The sequence below is a fragment of the Pleurodeles waltl genome, chromosome 2_2 (genome assembly GCF_031143425.1).
Source record: "Pleurodeles waltl isolate 20211129_DDA chromosome 2_2, aPleWal1.hap1.20221129, whole genome shotgun sequence".
Classification (NCBI taxonomy): Eukaryota; Metazoa; Chordata; class Amphibia; order Caudata; family Salamandridae; genus Pleurodeles; species Pleurodeles waltl.
The window spans coordinates 107,037,798-107,053,420 of record NC_090439.1 but is presented as its reverse complement, the minus strand read 5'-3'; the positions used below and the strand labels follow the sequence as shown (position 1 = coordinate 107,053,420).

The 15,623-nt window shown below is 43.2% G+C and overlaps 1 pseudogene; it reads left to right on the top strand.

Moving 5' to 3' along the window:
- Positions 1–10,220: 10,220 nt before the first annotated feature.
- On the top strand, positions 10,221–15,372 carry LOC138275500 (divergent protein kinase domain 2A-like; annotated as a pseudogene).
- The last annotated feature ends 251 nt before the right edge of the window (positions 15,373–15,623 follow it).

Here is a 15,623-nt window from a genome sequence, read left to right as displayed (position 1 = left end):
TCTCCCGCTGCTGTCTTCTGCCACCTCACTGCTCTTGTTGTGTCCCAGCAAGCATTTGCTGTCTCCAGCAGGCCACCATCCCTGGGAGGGCGGGCATTCCCAATGGGGTCGCAAATAGCGACCTACCCCATGAATATTCATGAGATAGGTCATTTTGCGACCCCATTGGGAATCGCAAACAGTGTCATTGACACTGTTGTACATCAGGTTTTGGAACTCGCAAATTTGCGACTCCCAAAACATGATTTTTGTACATGTGGCCTTTAGTGCAATCTCCCCTCCTCCCCCCTCCCCATAGCCTAGCCCCGCCCCGCACCGGCTGGCTGAGCCAGCAGATCAAAAATGATGATGAAAATGAAACAATAGCAAGCTATTGTTTTATATTTCATCTGCTGGCTCAACCAGGGGCACAATACCCCTCCGCCACCGCAGAGGAGCCACCCCTGTTTAAAATCTAAACGTTTGGAAGGATCTCTGCGTTTCCATTTGAGCTTCAATCACTTGCTAAGTTTTGCAGTGGTCACAAATGATTACTGTTAATCAGGCAGGTGATTTGTAATTTTTTAGTCTCTGTACTGCAGGGGATTTGATAAACCCTTGCTTTGCAAAGGCTAAGCTAGGTCACCACCACACAACAAAGTATACAATAAATCATAAATCTCCGAGTTAGAGCAAACAACAAATATTGGAAAGACTTTAGGGTGGTGTGACTGATGCCGTGGTACTGGGCGCTAATGTGGAAGGACGGGGGCACTGACCACCGGGGAGTGAGAGCTGTGTGTAGCAATAATGTACAAGTTAAAAACACCTGTCTCAGATTTCCTTGTACACCCAGTTTCCAGGCACCAATAGAAATGTCATGATAACTCTTGTGATTAATGTTCCTGCTAGAGAGAAAATGAAGTTTTGACTTACCATAAAGTAGCTCAGAGGGTGAATATGCCTGCTTCAAAGGACAGATCTGTACTTTATGTAGATAGCTGAGTGGATTAGTAAAGCAGGGCTTTACCAGCACTTCAAAACAAATGAAATATATTCGAGAGAGAGGCTATGGAGAGATAAGAGGCCCTTTTGCCCGATGGTAGTGAGGGAATCTGAAGAGACAGTCATTTGGAGGGGGTGTCAACAACGATTGTTGCATTAGGTGCCACCAGCACTAAAGCTGGCCCTGGCCATTGTTTCCTCTCTGGTTTCAGCTATGCTGCCCACACGTCACAGATTAACATGCAGATTTTTTCAAGCAATGCACACTGTGTATATAGGTAAAACAAGCATAAGCCCATTCTGCATCTGCCAAACACTAAAAAGCAGGGACCACGATGGTCACATGAGCTCCCGTCATGCTCCATGGCTAGGAGCCTGAAGGAACTCGCATGATGGCGGTGGTGGCGGTAGCGGAATGGCCGAGGGATCTCTGCGGTCCCTAGAGTAAGTCAACAGTGGCATTTCCCCTTTCTTTTGGCCGGAAAAGAAGACGAAAAAACGAGCAAGTGAAGGATGGGATACCGGGTTTTCATGGGGTGCCCACGCGCTGAAGAGCGGTTATGAGGTCGGAACGCTGACGGCACCGCCATGGAATCAGCATGGTGAGACGGCGTTTGCTTTTGGTGCACACCTCTCCTCATCTTAGGAGAGAGGCGTGTTTTCCTTCAATTTTCTTCGCTCATAGACTTGGCCGCGGCAGGGAGCCGGCAACAAGGAACCGTGACAGCTGAATAAAACTTGAAGGGAGAGGAAAGTTGTGGATCACTTGCTACCCCGCGCTGCGCTTGGAGAAGTGCATATTGTTTTAAAAAATGCTTGTGACACTGAGTCTCTATGATTTATGATTATGATAAATTAGAGACGAAGCTGCGGAAATGAAGGCAGCGACGGTTCCTCAGTGAAAAGCTATTGAAGGAAGGAGGGGGTAAAAAAAAAAGAGAAAAAAAAAAGAAAAGAAAAGTAAAAAGCAGTCAAGATTGACAGCAGATGGCACCAATGCACGGTGGATGCTAGCTTTGCAGAGTATCCCTCTTCTGCTTCTAACCAAGGAAAGTAAAGCAAGCGGGGAAGGGGGAAGAATAAGAGCAGAGGAAGTAAAAGGAGTTAAGCAAAAATAAAAAGCTAAAAGAAAGCAGGAAGAATTAAGAGGAGAAGAGAGAGGAAGAGAAAAGGAAGAAAAGCGTGAAGCAGCACACAAGACTGGGAAAGGAAGTGCAAAACAGGAAAGGGGGAGCTAAGAAGGGAGGAAGAAGGAAAAGGGAAAGGGAAGAAAGGACAAAAAAAAGAAAAAAGGGGGAACAGTGTATAAGCATTTTTTTTATGGTCTTACCACAACGAGATAACAGTCTGTCCACATAATGAAGCGTATGACCTGTGATTTAACAGGGAGGACAAGAATGATTGGAAAAATTATGAAGGGGTCCAAGTCAAAGATTTTGTCGCCAGTTCTAAATAGACTAACCCTAGGCTCTGGTCGTGCGTCTTCAGTGGAGATACAGAGAGATGGTATCACAGAACAGGACATATTTCTATATACTTCCCCCTCCAATGAATTTCTACTGAACTTCAGAGGACTAATTCGGGAAAAGCTTGTCCCCCTCCCCCGTTCATACAGCATCAGAAATGGATAGGGCAACATATCCTCACATAACGAATAGCAGTATCTCCTCAGGTAGCTTTATCAATTCTGATAACATTTCTCACATAGTCCTGGAGGATAGCCTGCAGAATAAAGAAAAGACCATGTATCTCTTATTTACAACCACCAGCAATCATGTTCACCCCAGATTAAATACAAAGGACAACAATAAGAGCCCCGGGCAAGTCTTGATTCCTTCAGGAGGCGAAAGGGGCATGTTGCCCACCTCTACAGCTGCAATTCCTGACGGTGCTATGATAGACAATTATGGTCGGGTATCCGACCCTACACCTTTAAAGAGTGGGGACGCCAAAGATCCAAATCTCACCACTTCTAGCTCCAGCAGCGCGATTACATTTAATCCACCTTGTACAAACTCAATGGAGGACTGGATGCGACAAATTCGAGAAGAGCTGCGGGCAATCAAGCTATCTCAGGAGGAAGCTCACAAGGAGACCAAGGATCAGATCAGTCAGTTAAACACCAGTTTGACCCATCTATCCCCAAAGCTATCTTTGGTTGATCAGCGAGTATCGGACCTGGAGGATTCGGGACACCAATCTGGGTTGACTATACCACGGATTCAAACAGAACTAGAGGAGTTACAGATGAAGCTTAAAAAAAAGAACTTTCCACTGAAATGGCCTATCAATCTTGGGGAAACAAAGACCATGATAATTAACAGTAACAAAAAAAGAACACAGTCATGACACTGGTCAAGCTCACGGATTGAAATAGTGGATGAATACAAATATCTGGGAAGTATCATTGATAAAAATGGCTCAAATGTTTCCCAGAAAAAGGCCATTAAAAGGAAGGGCTTGGTATTGGCCCTAAACCTCATAAACTTTAAAACAAAATGTGCAGGTTCAATACTGTCACCCTTGCTTCGGGTTATACAAGCCAAGCTATTACTAACCATAACATATGGGAGCAAACTACTGAGAGGAAGAGATGCCAAAGTATTGGACAGTATAAGGATTAGGTCATACAGAATAATTTTTACTCTTCCGAATTATACCTCCTCAACCCAATCTAGCTAGAGTTTGGACTGCAAAAGCAGACCTTGGCCAGGTGAGGGGCCTGTATAAACTGCCGGAACAAAATCAGAAATGCAGGTCACAACACACTAAACCACCTCCTATGGCAGGAGCTGCAGAATAGAGACTCCTCACCAGTTAGGGTCTACCTCAAGGAATCACTGTCAGCCACTAGGCCTTCCTAGCTCTGGGTCACTCCAATTAGCCATCTGACTTTCAAAAAATAGTCTGGAAAACAATAAAATCCCTCTCACTCGTTGAAGACAAGGCTGCCTTGCTGCGCAGAGCCAATGCCTGGCTGACTCAAAATACTTACAACACAATCAATCAATCAGTACATTTGTAAGGTGCGCTACTCACCCGCGAGGGTCTCAAGGTGCTGAGGGGGTGGGGGGAGAGCTGCTACTTCTCGAACAGCCAGATCTTGAGGTGTATCCTGAATGTCAGCAGGTCCTTGGTCTGCCGTAAGTGGATGGGGAGTGTGTTCCAGGCCTTGGAGGCGAGGTAGGAGAATGATCTCCCGCAGGTTGTTGTCTGTGAATGCGTGGAACGGTGGCGAGGTTGGCGGAGCAGAGCTGTTGGTTCGGGGTGTAGAAGGTGAGTCGTTCATTGAGGTATGCTGGTCCGGCATCGTGGAGTGCTTTGTGGGCGTGGGTGAGGGGCTTGAAGGTGATCCTCTTGTTGACGGGGAGCCAGTGTAGGTCCCTCAGGTGGGCTGTGATGTGGCTGCAGCAGGGGATGTCGAGGATGAGGTGTGCGGAGGTGTTCTGTATACGTTGCAGTCTTTTCCGGAGATTGGCTGTGGTTCCCACGTAAGCAGCGTTGCCGTAGTCCAGTCTGCTGCTGACGAGGGCCTGGGTGACCGTCCTTCTGGTTTCTGTGGGGATCCACCTGTAGATCTTGCGGAGCATGCAGAGGGTGTTGCTCTGCACCTGTCCTCCGCACCTGCCCTCAGAAGTACTTTGATAAAGGGTACACCATTGCAGTCAAGAAGAAGCTCTTGAAGTACCACTTAAGGCTGTTGCACTTGCTATTCCACCCCTTCTTTGACAGAGGGAGACCAAAGTGAAATGTTGCCGTCTATGCAGCTTTGGAAAAGAAAACATGCTACATCTACTATGCTCTAGGAATGATGTGCTAGGGTGAAAGGAGACAGCTTTTAAGAGTCCACCTCAACCACCAAAAGAGGTATACGCATGTGGTGGCAGGCCGCACTGACCTACTTCAAGCCAGGGAACCCACAGCTGAATTGCTGACTGGTAACATATCTTACAGGATAGAAAAGAAGATGGTAACACAGCAAGGCTTGCTGCCCTACTCCATGGTCATCAGCAAGGCTCCAACTAGAACTGGAATGTGACAGTCCACGGGTGCTCGCTCTCTAATGTGGCTAAAAGGAAATCAGTTACTTGTCATTTCTTTTTAAACCATTTTTATAGTGAATGCGGCAGCTGTGATCGGCGCCCTTGAATTGGTTTGACTGCACCTTCTGATCTGTCTGCTCTTTGACAGCACTTTTTCTACTATTCCTGAATCTACTATTCTTGCATTTTATTGAATGATTTTATAATGAACATTGTGGCTGTGATCAGCCTTTTTTGTTTTTTGCGGGATTGCACTAGACGGAACTGTTTTGCATCGTGGCTGAACTTCCAAGGGAACATTTAAACCAACCTGTGCTTCACTTTATTCAATGGTTGAACATCTTCTGGATGTCTTCCTTTTTAAACTTCCACTTGTACAGCAGGCTGTGCTAGTCCTGTCATCTTTTACAAACAACTTACATATAAGCAAGGGTTTCAATCTCCTTCAAACACATCATATCTGCACTCTACACTTTATGTGGGGTCAGTGACTATTTGCCACAAGTTTTATCGCCACCATATAGATCAAGGATTAATGTGAGATGTTATATTTTTAAATCAATGTAAAGCTTTTCTTTTATTGTCTGCTATATACTACTGCAAAGGCATTTATTTTAAGCACAACTTTCAATAGCTGCTATAAATATTGCTTAACTGTGTCACAGTTTTAATTATATCTTTTTATGTATATTATTGCAAAGGTTTTAAGTAACTATGCAATTAAATAAACTAAACTAAAAAAAATTGATCTGTCCTTGTAAGTACAGTAGTCTCAGCTCAGGTACATTTAAAATCAGCTGCGGCCACCACATATATCAAGGGGGGAGGGACGACTGGTGAAACATTTAAAAAAACTAAAAAAACACTTACTTCCGCCGCCTGTCTCCCGCTGCTGTCTTCTGCCACCTCACTGCTCTTGTTGTGTCCCAGCAAGCATTTGCTGTCTCCAGCAGGCCACCATCCCTGGGAGGGCGGGCATTCCCAATGGGGTCGCAAATAGCGACCTACCCCATGAATATTCATGAGATAGGTCATTTTGCGACCCCATTGGGAATCGCAAACAGTGTCATTGACACTGTTGTACATCAGGTTTTGGAACTCGCAAATTTGCGACTCCCAAAACATGATTTTTGTACATGTGGCCTTTAGTGCAATCTCCCCTCCTCCCCCCTCCCCATAGCCTAGCCCCGCCCCGCCCTGCACCGGCTGGCTGAGCCAGCAGATCAAAAATGATGATGAAAATGAAACAATAGCAAGCTATTGTTTTATATTTCATCTGCTGGCTCAACCAGGGGCACAATACCCCTCCGCCACCGCAGAGGAGCCACCCCTGTTTAAAATCTAAACGTTTGGAAGGATCTCTGCGTTTCCATTTGAGCTTCAATCACTTGCTAAGTTTTGCAGTGGTCACAAATGATTACTGTTAATCAGGCAGGTGATTTGTAATTTTTTAGTCTCTGTACTGCAGGGGATTTGATAAACCCTTGCTTTGCAAAGGCTAAGCTAGGTCACCACCACACAACAAAGTATACAATAAATCATAAATCTCCGAGTTAGAGCAAACAACAAATATTGGAAAGACTTTAGGGTGGTGTGACTGATGCCGTGGTACTGGGCGCTAATGTGGAAGGACGGGGGCACTGACCACCGGGGAGTGAGGGCTGTGTGTAGCAATAATATAAAAGTTAAAAACACCTGTCTCAGATTTCCTTGTACACCCAGTTTCCAGGCACCAATAGAAATGTCATGATAACTCTTGTGATTAATGTTCCTGCTAGAGAGAAAATGAAGTTTTGACTTACCATAAAGTAGCTCAGAGGGTGAATATGCCTGCTTCAAAGGACAGATCTGTACTTTATGTAGATAGCTGAGTGGATTAGTAAAGCAGGGCTTTACCAGCACTTCAAAACAAATGAAATATATTCGAGAGAGAGGCTATGGAGAGATAAGAGGCCCTTTTGCCCGATGGTAGTGAGGGAATCTGAAGAGACAGTCATTTGGAGGGGGTGTCAACAACGATTGTTGCATTAGGTGCCACCAGCACTAAAGCTGGCCCTGGCCATTGTTTCCTCTCTGGTTTCAGCTATGCTGCCCACACGTCACAGATTAACATGCAGATTTTTTCAAGCAATGCACACTGTGTATATAGGTAAAACAAGCATAAGCCCATTCTGCATCTGCCAAACACTAAAAAGCAGGGACCACGATGGTCACATGAGCTCCCGTCATGCTCCATGGCTAGGAGCCTGAAGGAACTCGCATGATGGCGGTGGTGGCGGTAGCGGAATGGCCGAGGGATCTCTGCGGTCCCTAGAGTAAGTCAACAGTGGCATTTCCCCTTTCTTTTGGCCGGAAAAGAAGACGAAAAAACGAGCAAGTGAAGGATGGGATACCGGGTTTTCATGGGGTGCCCACGCGCTGAAGAGCGGTTATGAGGTCGGAACGCTGACGGCACCGCCATGGAATCAGCATTGTGAGACGGCGTTTGCTTTTGGTGCACACCTCTCCTCATCTTAGGAGAGAGGCGTGTTTTCCTTCAATTTTCTTCGCTCATAGACTTGGCCGCGGCAGGGAGCCGGCAACAAGGAACCGTGACAGCTGAATAAAACTTGAAGGGAGAGGAAAGTTGTGGATCACTTGCTACCCCGCGCTGCGCTTGGAGAAGTGCATATTGTTTTAAAAAATGCTTGTGACACTGAGTCTCTATGATTTATGATTATGATAAATTAGAGACGAAGCTGCGGAAATGAAGGCAGCGACGGTTCCTCAGTGAAAAGCTATTGAAGGAAGGAGGGGGTAAAAAAAAAAGAGAAAAAAAAAAGAAAAGAAAAGTAAAAAGCAGTCAAGATTGACAGCAGATGGCACCAATGCACGGTGGATGCTAGCTTTGCAGAGTATCCCTCTTCTGCTTCTAACCAAGGAAAGTAAAGCAAGCGGGGAAGGGGGAAGAATAAGAGCAGAGGAAGTAAAAGGAATTAAGCAAAAATAAAAAGCTAAAAGAAAGCAGGAAGAATTAAGAGGAGAAGAGAGAGGAAGAGAAAAGGAAGAAAAGCGTGAAGCAGCACACAAGACTGGGAAAGGAAGTGCAAAACAGGAAAGGGGGAGCTAAGAAGGGAGGAAGAAGGAAAAGGGAAAGGGAAGAAAGGACGAAAAAAAGAAAAAAGGGGGAACAGTGTATAAGCATTTTTTTTATGGTCTTACCACAACGAGATAACAGTCTGTCCACATAATGAAGCGTATGACCTGTGATTTAACAGGGAGGACAAGAATGATTGGAAAAATTATGAAGGGGTCCAAGTCAAAGATTTTGTCGCCAGTTCTAAATAGACTAACCCTAGGCTCTGGTCGTGCGTCTTCAGTGGAGATACAGAGAGATGGTATCACAGAACAGGACATACTGTATTTCTATATACTTCCCCCTCCAATGAATTTCTACTGAACTTCAGAGGACTAATTCGGGAAAAGCTTGTCCTCCTCCCCCGTTCATACAGCATCAGAAATGGATAGGGCAACATATCCTCACATAACGAATAGCAGTATCTCCTCAGGTAGCTTTATCAATTCTGATAACATTTCTCACATAGTCCTGGAGGATAGCCTGCAGAATAAAGAAAAGACCATGTATCTCTTATTTACAACCACCAGCAATCATGTTCACCCCAGATTAAATACAAAGGACAACAATAAGAGCCCCGGGCAAGTCTTGATTCCTTCAGGAGGCGAAAGGGGCATGTTGCCCACCTCTACAGCTGCAATTCCTGACGGTGCTATGATAGACAATTATGGTCGGGTATCCGACCCTACACCTTTAAAGAGTGGGGACGCCAAAGATCCAAATCTCACCACTTCTAGCTCCAGCAGCGCGATTACATTTAATCCACCTTGTACAAACTCAATGGAGGACTGGATGCGACAAATTCGAGAAGAGCTGCGGGCAATCAAGCTATCTCAGGAGGAAGCTCACAAGGAGACCAAGGATCAGATCAGTCAGTTAAACACCAGTTTGACCCATCTATCCCCAAGGCTATCTTTGGTTGATCAGCGAGTATCGGACCTGGAGGATTCGGGACACCAATCTGGGTTGACTATACCACGGATTCAAACAGAACTAGAGGAGCTACAGATGAAGCTAGAGGATTTAGAAAATAGATCATGACGTTCGAATCTTAGATTTACAGGGGTTCCGGAGGATTTGGAGGCAACATCATCAGTCACTAAGGTGGTCTCTGACCTCATACATAATACTATTCTCCCAGAGACCGCCAAGTCAAATATGGATCTTTCTATAATTAAAGCACATCGGGTACCTTTTGTGCGCCCTACAAATTCAAAATGTCCTCGTACTGTTTTAGTTAACTTTGGGGATTCCAGGATTAAAGAGCACATCCCCTTACAGGCAATAAAAAAGAAGATCTTTAGGTCAGGAGATCTATTCAGTATCCGCTTGTTTTCAGATATGTCAGCCTCAGCATCCAAACGATGACGTGAATTTGTGGGACTGATTGATGACTTAAAAAAACTTAGGACACAGGCAGGGATCGTTCAATTAGCTAAGATGAAAGTTTTGAGTAATGGCAAAATGCATATTTTTCAACGAGATCAAGATGCCAAAGACTTTTTAATTTCCTTAAAATTACATTTGTAATGACATATACCCATCAAGGGCAAGAAACAGGCTATGTGGGGACAGTAGAGACTGTATAGGGGTTCATTCTCCTTTTTTTTTCCTCTTTTTCTCTTTCTCTCTCTCTCTTTGTTTCGCAATCGCTACCACTCACTGTAATGCGTATCCTTGGGCGCCAGGCTCGCAGAGTGCTAAGCCAGTGCACTCAATTCAGGGTTTTTGGGGGAGTGTGGCAGTTGGGACACCGGGGGGCACTAGGAGGAGTAGGAGGGTGGGAGAGGCCAAGACGGGGAAGGACCTCGTCGAGTACAAGTAAGAGGGGCAAGAGAGGAGGCTGCACAGGGAGGGAAGGGAGGGGCAAGAGGGGGATCACACTGGGGGTGGGGGAATTAGGAAGGAGATTGTACAAAAAAAGCAGGTGATACTTAACCAGATTAATTATTTGAAGAGAAAACACAAGACAAAAACTTAGTTAAATTCAAATTATTAGGACAATGGGGCAAGGTAACAAAGATGAGCATCTTGCGAGAGGATGGGAATTAAATTAAGAATAGCCTCCTGTAATCTGAATGGGGCCAATAACAAAACGAAGTTCTGCGCTGTGGTAAGCTGGTTAGAATCTGCACAGGTGCAGGTACTTCTCCTACAGGAAACACATTTAAAGATTAAACCTAGGCCGTCTAGACTCTCGTCATATGTAGCCAATTCTTTTTATGCTTCAGCAGGTGCTGCAGTACGGGGGTGGCAATTTTGTTCTCTAGGAAATCTGTAGGGAGAATTAATAGTGTCGTTCGAGATCCGCAGGCAAGATGGATAATAGCCTCCGTGACTATGGCATGCAAAGAGGTTCACTTTTTAAGTTTTTATGGTTTGATAGAGGATGACATAAATCCAATGGAGTCCTTATATAGGCATCTTTCTCCTCTTCAAGGGTATTTTGTAATTGGCGGAGATTTCAATGCTATACCAGATACTCTGTGGGACTCATCACGTAAGAACAAAGTACAAAACAAACCAAAAACTTGATGCAAGAGCTAGTTCTAGTAGACCTGTAGCGTGCTGATCATCTCGATGCTAAATAGTACACATGTTATTCTAAAAGGTATAATACGGCATCTAGAATTGAATATATTTTAGTGTTAGATATGTTAAAATGGTATCAAACAGGGAATTTTGCAAGTTCTTTCTCAGATCACTTTTTTCCCTGGGTTGATTTCGATGATTTTGAGGACTAGGATGATCAGTTTCATCGTACAACATGGCGTCTGGACAGATCTCTCTTGACAGATGCAGATTGGGTAGCCAGTCTAAGAGGGTTAAGAACTGACTTTTTGAGGGTAAATTAGGGATCCGCTTCTATTTTTTATGTCTGGGGGGGCCACTAAAGCCTTCGTACGTGGGGTTGCTACCTCTTTTAAAGCATATCTAGGTAAAATAGCTCGTGAAAAAAGCACTTTACTTCAAAAGGAGGTAGAACAGGCCCTAAAAAGAAAGCAAGTATGCTCTAACATGGAGACGGTACAAGGGCTGGTAAGGGCCCAGGTTAATTTAAGAGATTTTTTCCTGTCAAAGGTAATTTTAAATAGACATACTAGTTATCAACGTCAATACGAAGATAGTGAACATGCTGGTAGATTTCTGGCCCGGTCAATTAAAAAGCACGCTAGCACTAGCTTAATAAAACCCTTTTTTGATGAAGAACATGGCAGAATGGTCATACATTCTACAGAGGTCGAGAAAGTATTTCTATCACATCATTGCAAGTTATATACAAAGACACTACAAGGAAATAATTTGCAAATTAAACAATATCTAGACACTGTAACTCTACCAAGACTCGATGCGGAGGGACAGAACCTATTACTATCCCCTATTACTTCTCAAAAAGTCATTAAAGTAATAAGAGATGCTCCCAATGGTAAAACCCCAGGTGAAGATGGCCTTCCGGCAGAAATTTATAAAATATTGCAAGATCAAATAGTGGATATATTACTGGATTTATTTAATACAATATTGGAAGGAGCGGAGGTTCCCTACAAATTCTCAAGAGCTATAGTGGTCAGTTTTATAAAAAAAGATAAACCACCAGAATATCCAAGTTCATATCAACCAATTAGCTTGTTAAATCAGGATTACAAACTTTTTACTAAAATATTGGCAGTCCGCGTGGCTCAGGTGGCATTGGTACTGGTACAAGAGGACCAGTGTGGATTTCTGCCAGGCAGGTTACGATCTACAAATACTATTTTTTTGGTACAGGCTATAGACTATCTATCACATAGTTCCCATCCAGCGGTAATTATGATGCTCGAGGCCGAAAAGATTCGATGGCAAGTGCTATTCTCGGTACTTGCAAAGTTTGGCTCTCTCGCGAAGTTTGTTAAGATAATACAGACTTTGTAAACTGGGGCTCAAGCCAAGATTTCAGTTAATGCCCAAACAGTAGGGTCAGTACAAATAACATGAGGTACGCAACAGGGCTGCCCTCTCTCTCCAGTTTTATTTGCACTCTTTATCGAGCCTCTAGCTGCAGCGATTCAACAAGATGTAGCTATTCAACCCCCTTTGCCCTCAGCTCCCAAAGTAAAGCTATTTGCGGATGACATGCTTTTGTATCTTCGGGGGGATCAACACAATATCGATAATATGCTGGCAAAGATCAGGGCATTCTCAGAGTGAAGAGTGTATAAAATTAACCATTCTAAATCCAAGGCTTTGCTGTACAATATGGAATCATCCGTCCTACCGCAAGGTATTCGTGTTGCATCCCCATCATCACATCCCATTAGATATCTGGGTATATACGTATCCCTGAGCTCAGAAGATTTGTTCCAGCTGAATTGCGTGAATATTTTTTTAAAAAACAAGGATTACTTTGTAAGTGGCAGGAGACTATCATGACCATTATTGGGAGGGCAGCATTGGTTAAAATGTCGATCATTCCCTTACTAGTATTTGTTTTCTCAAGCGTGATTTTGCAAGTTCCAAAAAAGTTTTTTGTTAAGCTAGACGTATTAATTAGACAATTCATTTTGAATCACAAGAAATCCAGGCTCCAGCTGGCAAAGCTATCTTTGGCAGTGGAAGATGGGAGATCAGCTCTCCCCAATATGATGGTGTATTATGAAGCAGCAGTGTTGGATTGGGCGCTAAGAGCAGCAAAAAAGCCAAAACATAATTTCTATTTGAATCAGATGCTGCTAGAATTTAACATTCAATTTTCACGCTTCTCGAAATTCCCTCACTTACCAAAAAGGGTCAGATGTAAATTACCGGTTATGATTCAATTAACCATATTACAGATAAAGGACAAGTATCAAATTGATAAAGCACATTCGTTTTTACGAATAAGGGATTTTTGGCTTTTAGGAGTGGAATTAACTCAAAGCAACAGACAGCAATGGGAAGCGCTGAGCTTTATGACTCTAGAGGATTGTTATCTGCCAGATCGGTTGAAAACATGGGCACAGTGTGTAAGGGGGGTAAGTGATATTCCAGTTAATTTAAAATTCTCATATTGTCAAAGTATGCACTCCCTATATTCAGTGCGACAACGATCGAACGCTGATACTAAAGCTGTAGCTCAAGCCTTTTATGAGAACCAATTAGGTATTGGTAAATGGTATAAACTACTTCAGGAAGCAAAGTCAGCCAAGGTAATTTCCAAGCTTTTGACGCAAATAGCCAATTTGACAGCATATAAGATAGAGATGCAGCATTGGAGAAAGCATAATGAGGTGTCGTATAAAGCGCTTAGAGGCGCTCATTTTAAAAGGATTACTCTGTTCTCCAAGGGGTTGTTATAGTATACCCCCGCTAACATAAAATAAATGTATCCAGAGACATCAGGTTTGTGTCCACGTTGTCAAAAATCTCAGGGGGACTGGATACATATGTGTTTCTCTTGTGAATTTTTGGCAATATATTGGGAGTTGATTTTTCAGAGGTTAATCTCCTGGATAGGCCACATGAGTGCCCCTAGCCCATTGGTGGCTCTTTGGGGCATTATGCAAGATACAAACTTGTCAATTTCATGCAGACAAATGATAATTGTGGGTATTCTAATTGCTTTATCACTTATTCTCCAGGCATGGAAATCACTTGACCCCCGACATACACACAATGGCAGGCGAAAATGGAGTCTACCAGGGTTAAAGAAATATTGTACGCTCAGCGGGTAGGAACTATGAAAAGATACAAGGGAATATGGGCCAAAATGACCAATATGTTGATAAATCAAGTGGAGGGGATGGGAAACCGAAGATGGAAAATCAAAAGGTCTCAAATTTAAAAAAATGTTTATGTTATTAGCAAACAACTTTAGTATTAATGTAAAAGGTAATGTTATGAGCTGGACGAATGTATGTAATGTAAGTTTCACCTGCGGAAAATACATTGTTAAAAAAAAAAAAAGCAGGGAACACGTTTACTAAAAAGTTATGCAAGACAGTGCAGTAACTGAAGTTGCTGAGCTGAATTGTATGAAAGGGAGAGAGGAAAACAACACCATATCTAACATCTCTCCCTGCGTTTGCACACTTTTGGATGTCATGCTCCCAAAGCACACACCCTTGAATCATAAAGCAAAAGTGCCTCTGTAAGAAATAGTTTTTGTAGCGGAAGGGGAACTTCAAGTACAAAAAATATTCTTTAAAAACTTTTCCTGCTTTGTATGTGTGCTGTACAAGGTTGCACGCATGCACAGTAGGAAGAATGAGGAGGAATAAAAACAGTTCTCCTCATTGCTCCTGCCTCGAGGAGGCATAGAAGTTGGAGCAAATCTGTCTGCAATTGTATGCAGATGGGGATTTGCATGAAAATCCATGGGTGGTTGCAGTGCCACTCAAAGCAATGCATTCCGCAGCTTTGTAATGCTGTGGTAAAATATCCAACGTAATTCCTGACTTGCATTGGATAGTAAACCCAGCATAACACTTTGCATCCAGTTTGTCTTAGAAAAGTAACACAATCCGGACACAAAGTTATATTGATTGTAGGCTGAGATGATTATGCTGCCACTGGTGCACTGCCACCTGAAGCATCTGCTCCAATGCCTTGGGGGACAGGTTTGCCGGGACCAAGGCCTCAGGCAGCTTGCTACTTTTCATCTTCTAGGACAACGAGCGCATACAACTGCTGCTCAGGCTGGCTTTCAATTTCAAGCCGCTTGTGCTGCAGAGTTTTGTCTCTGATGAATGATGGTCTTTGACATAATACTTAGCACTTCAGGAAGAATGGTAATTTTTACATTTTGCCATGGAAGAAAAGATTAGACCTTAACTGCAATGCATGGAAATAATTGAACAGGTAACAAACAAAAATGTTGGGATTGTCCTTTATCTCTTAAATGTCAAAATGTGTTACAGCTGATTAAAGGCAAATTAACCAAAACAATCCTGAACACTATGACCTTTGCTTTGTAAGTAAATTTGATGAATGTGGTGAAAAAAGCCTCCGATTTATTTTCAAAAATAATTCTTTGTTTTCGTGATTTTATGGATCACAATTATTATCTTATCGATCAGAACTTTTCTTCCAGGCATGACATTTGTTGCGGCACGTCAGGAGCAACTCTTCTTGGTCTCCAGCAGAAATCACCAAAATTGGATTCTTGAGGTCTTACTGGATGAGTGCACCAGCCCAAAGAAGAGATACAGTCGACGTCACGCAAAAAGTAAGTTGCATAATTACCTTGCACTTTTGACCCATAACTTGAGGTAGTCTTGAAGACACCTTAATAAAACTGTAACGACACACTTTGAAGAAAGGGGAGCTTTGGAAAGATGAGCTGTATTAACTGGCAAATAATACATTTAAGAAAAATTATGGGAACTATGAATTGATTATTCCGATTCCCGATTTTTTTTAAAATTGTTTTTAGAAAAAACGTAATGTGGATTTAAAAAATGTATCTATTCCCTGTGTTCACTGCAGTCTAGCAGTCTAGACGTCTAGAATAAGGACATCTGTTT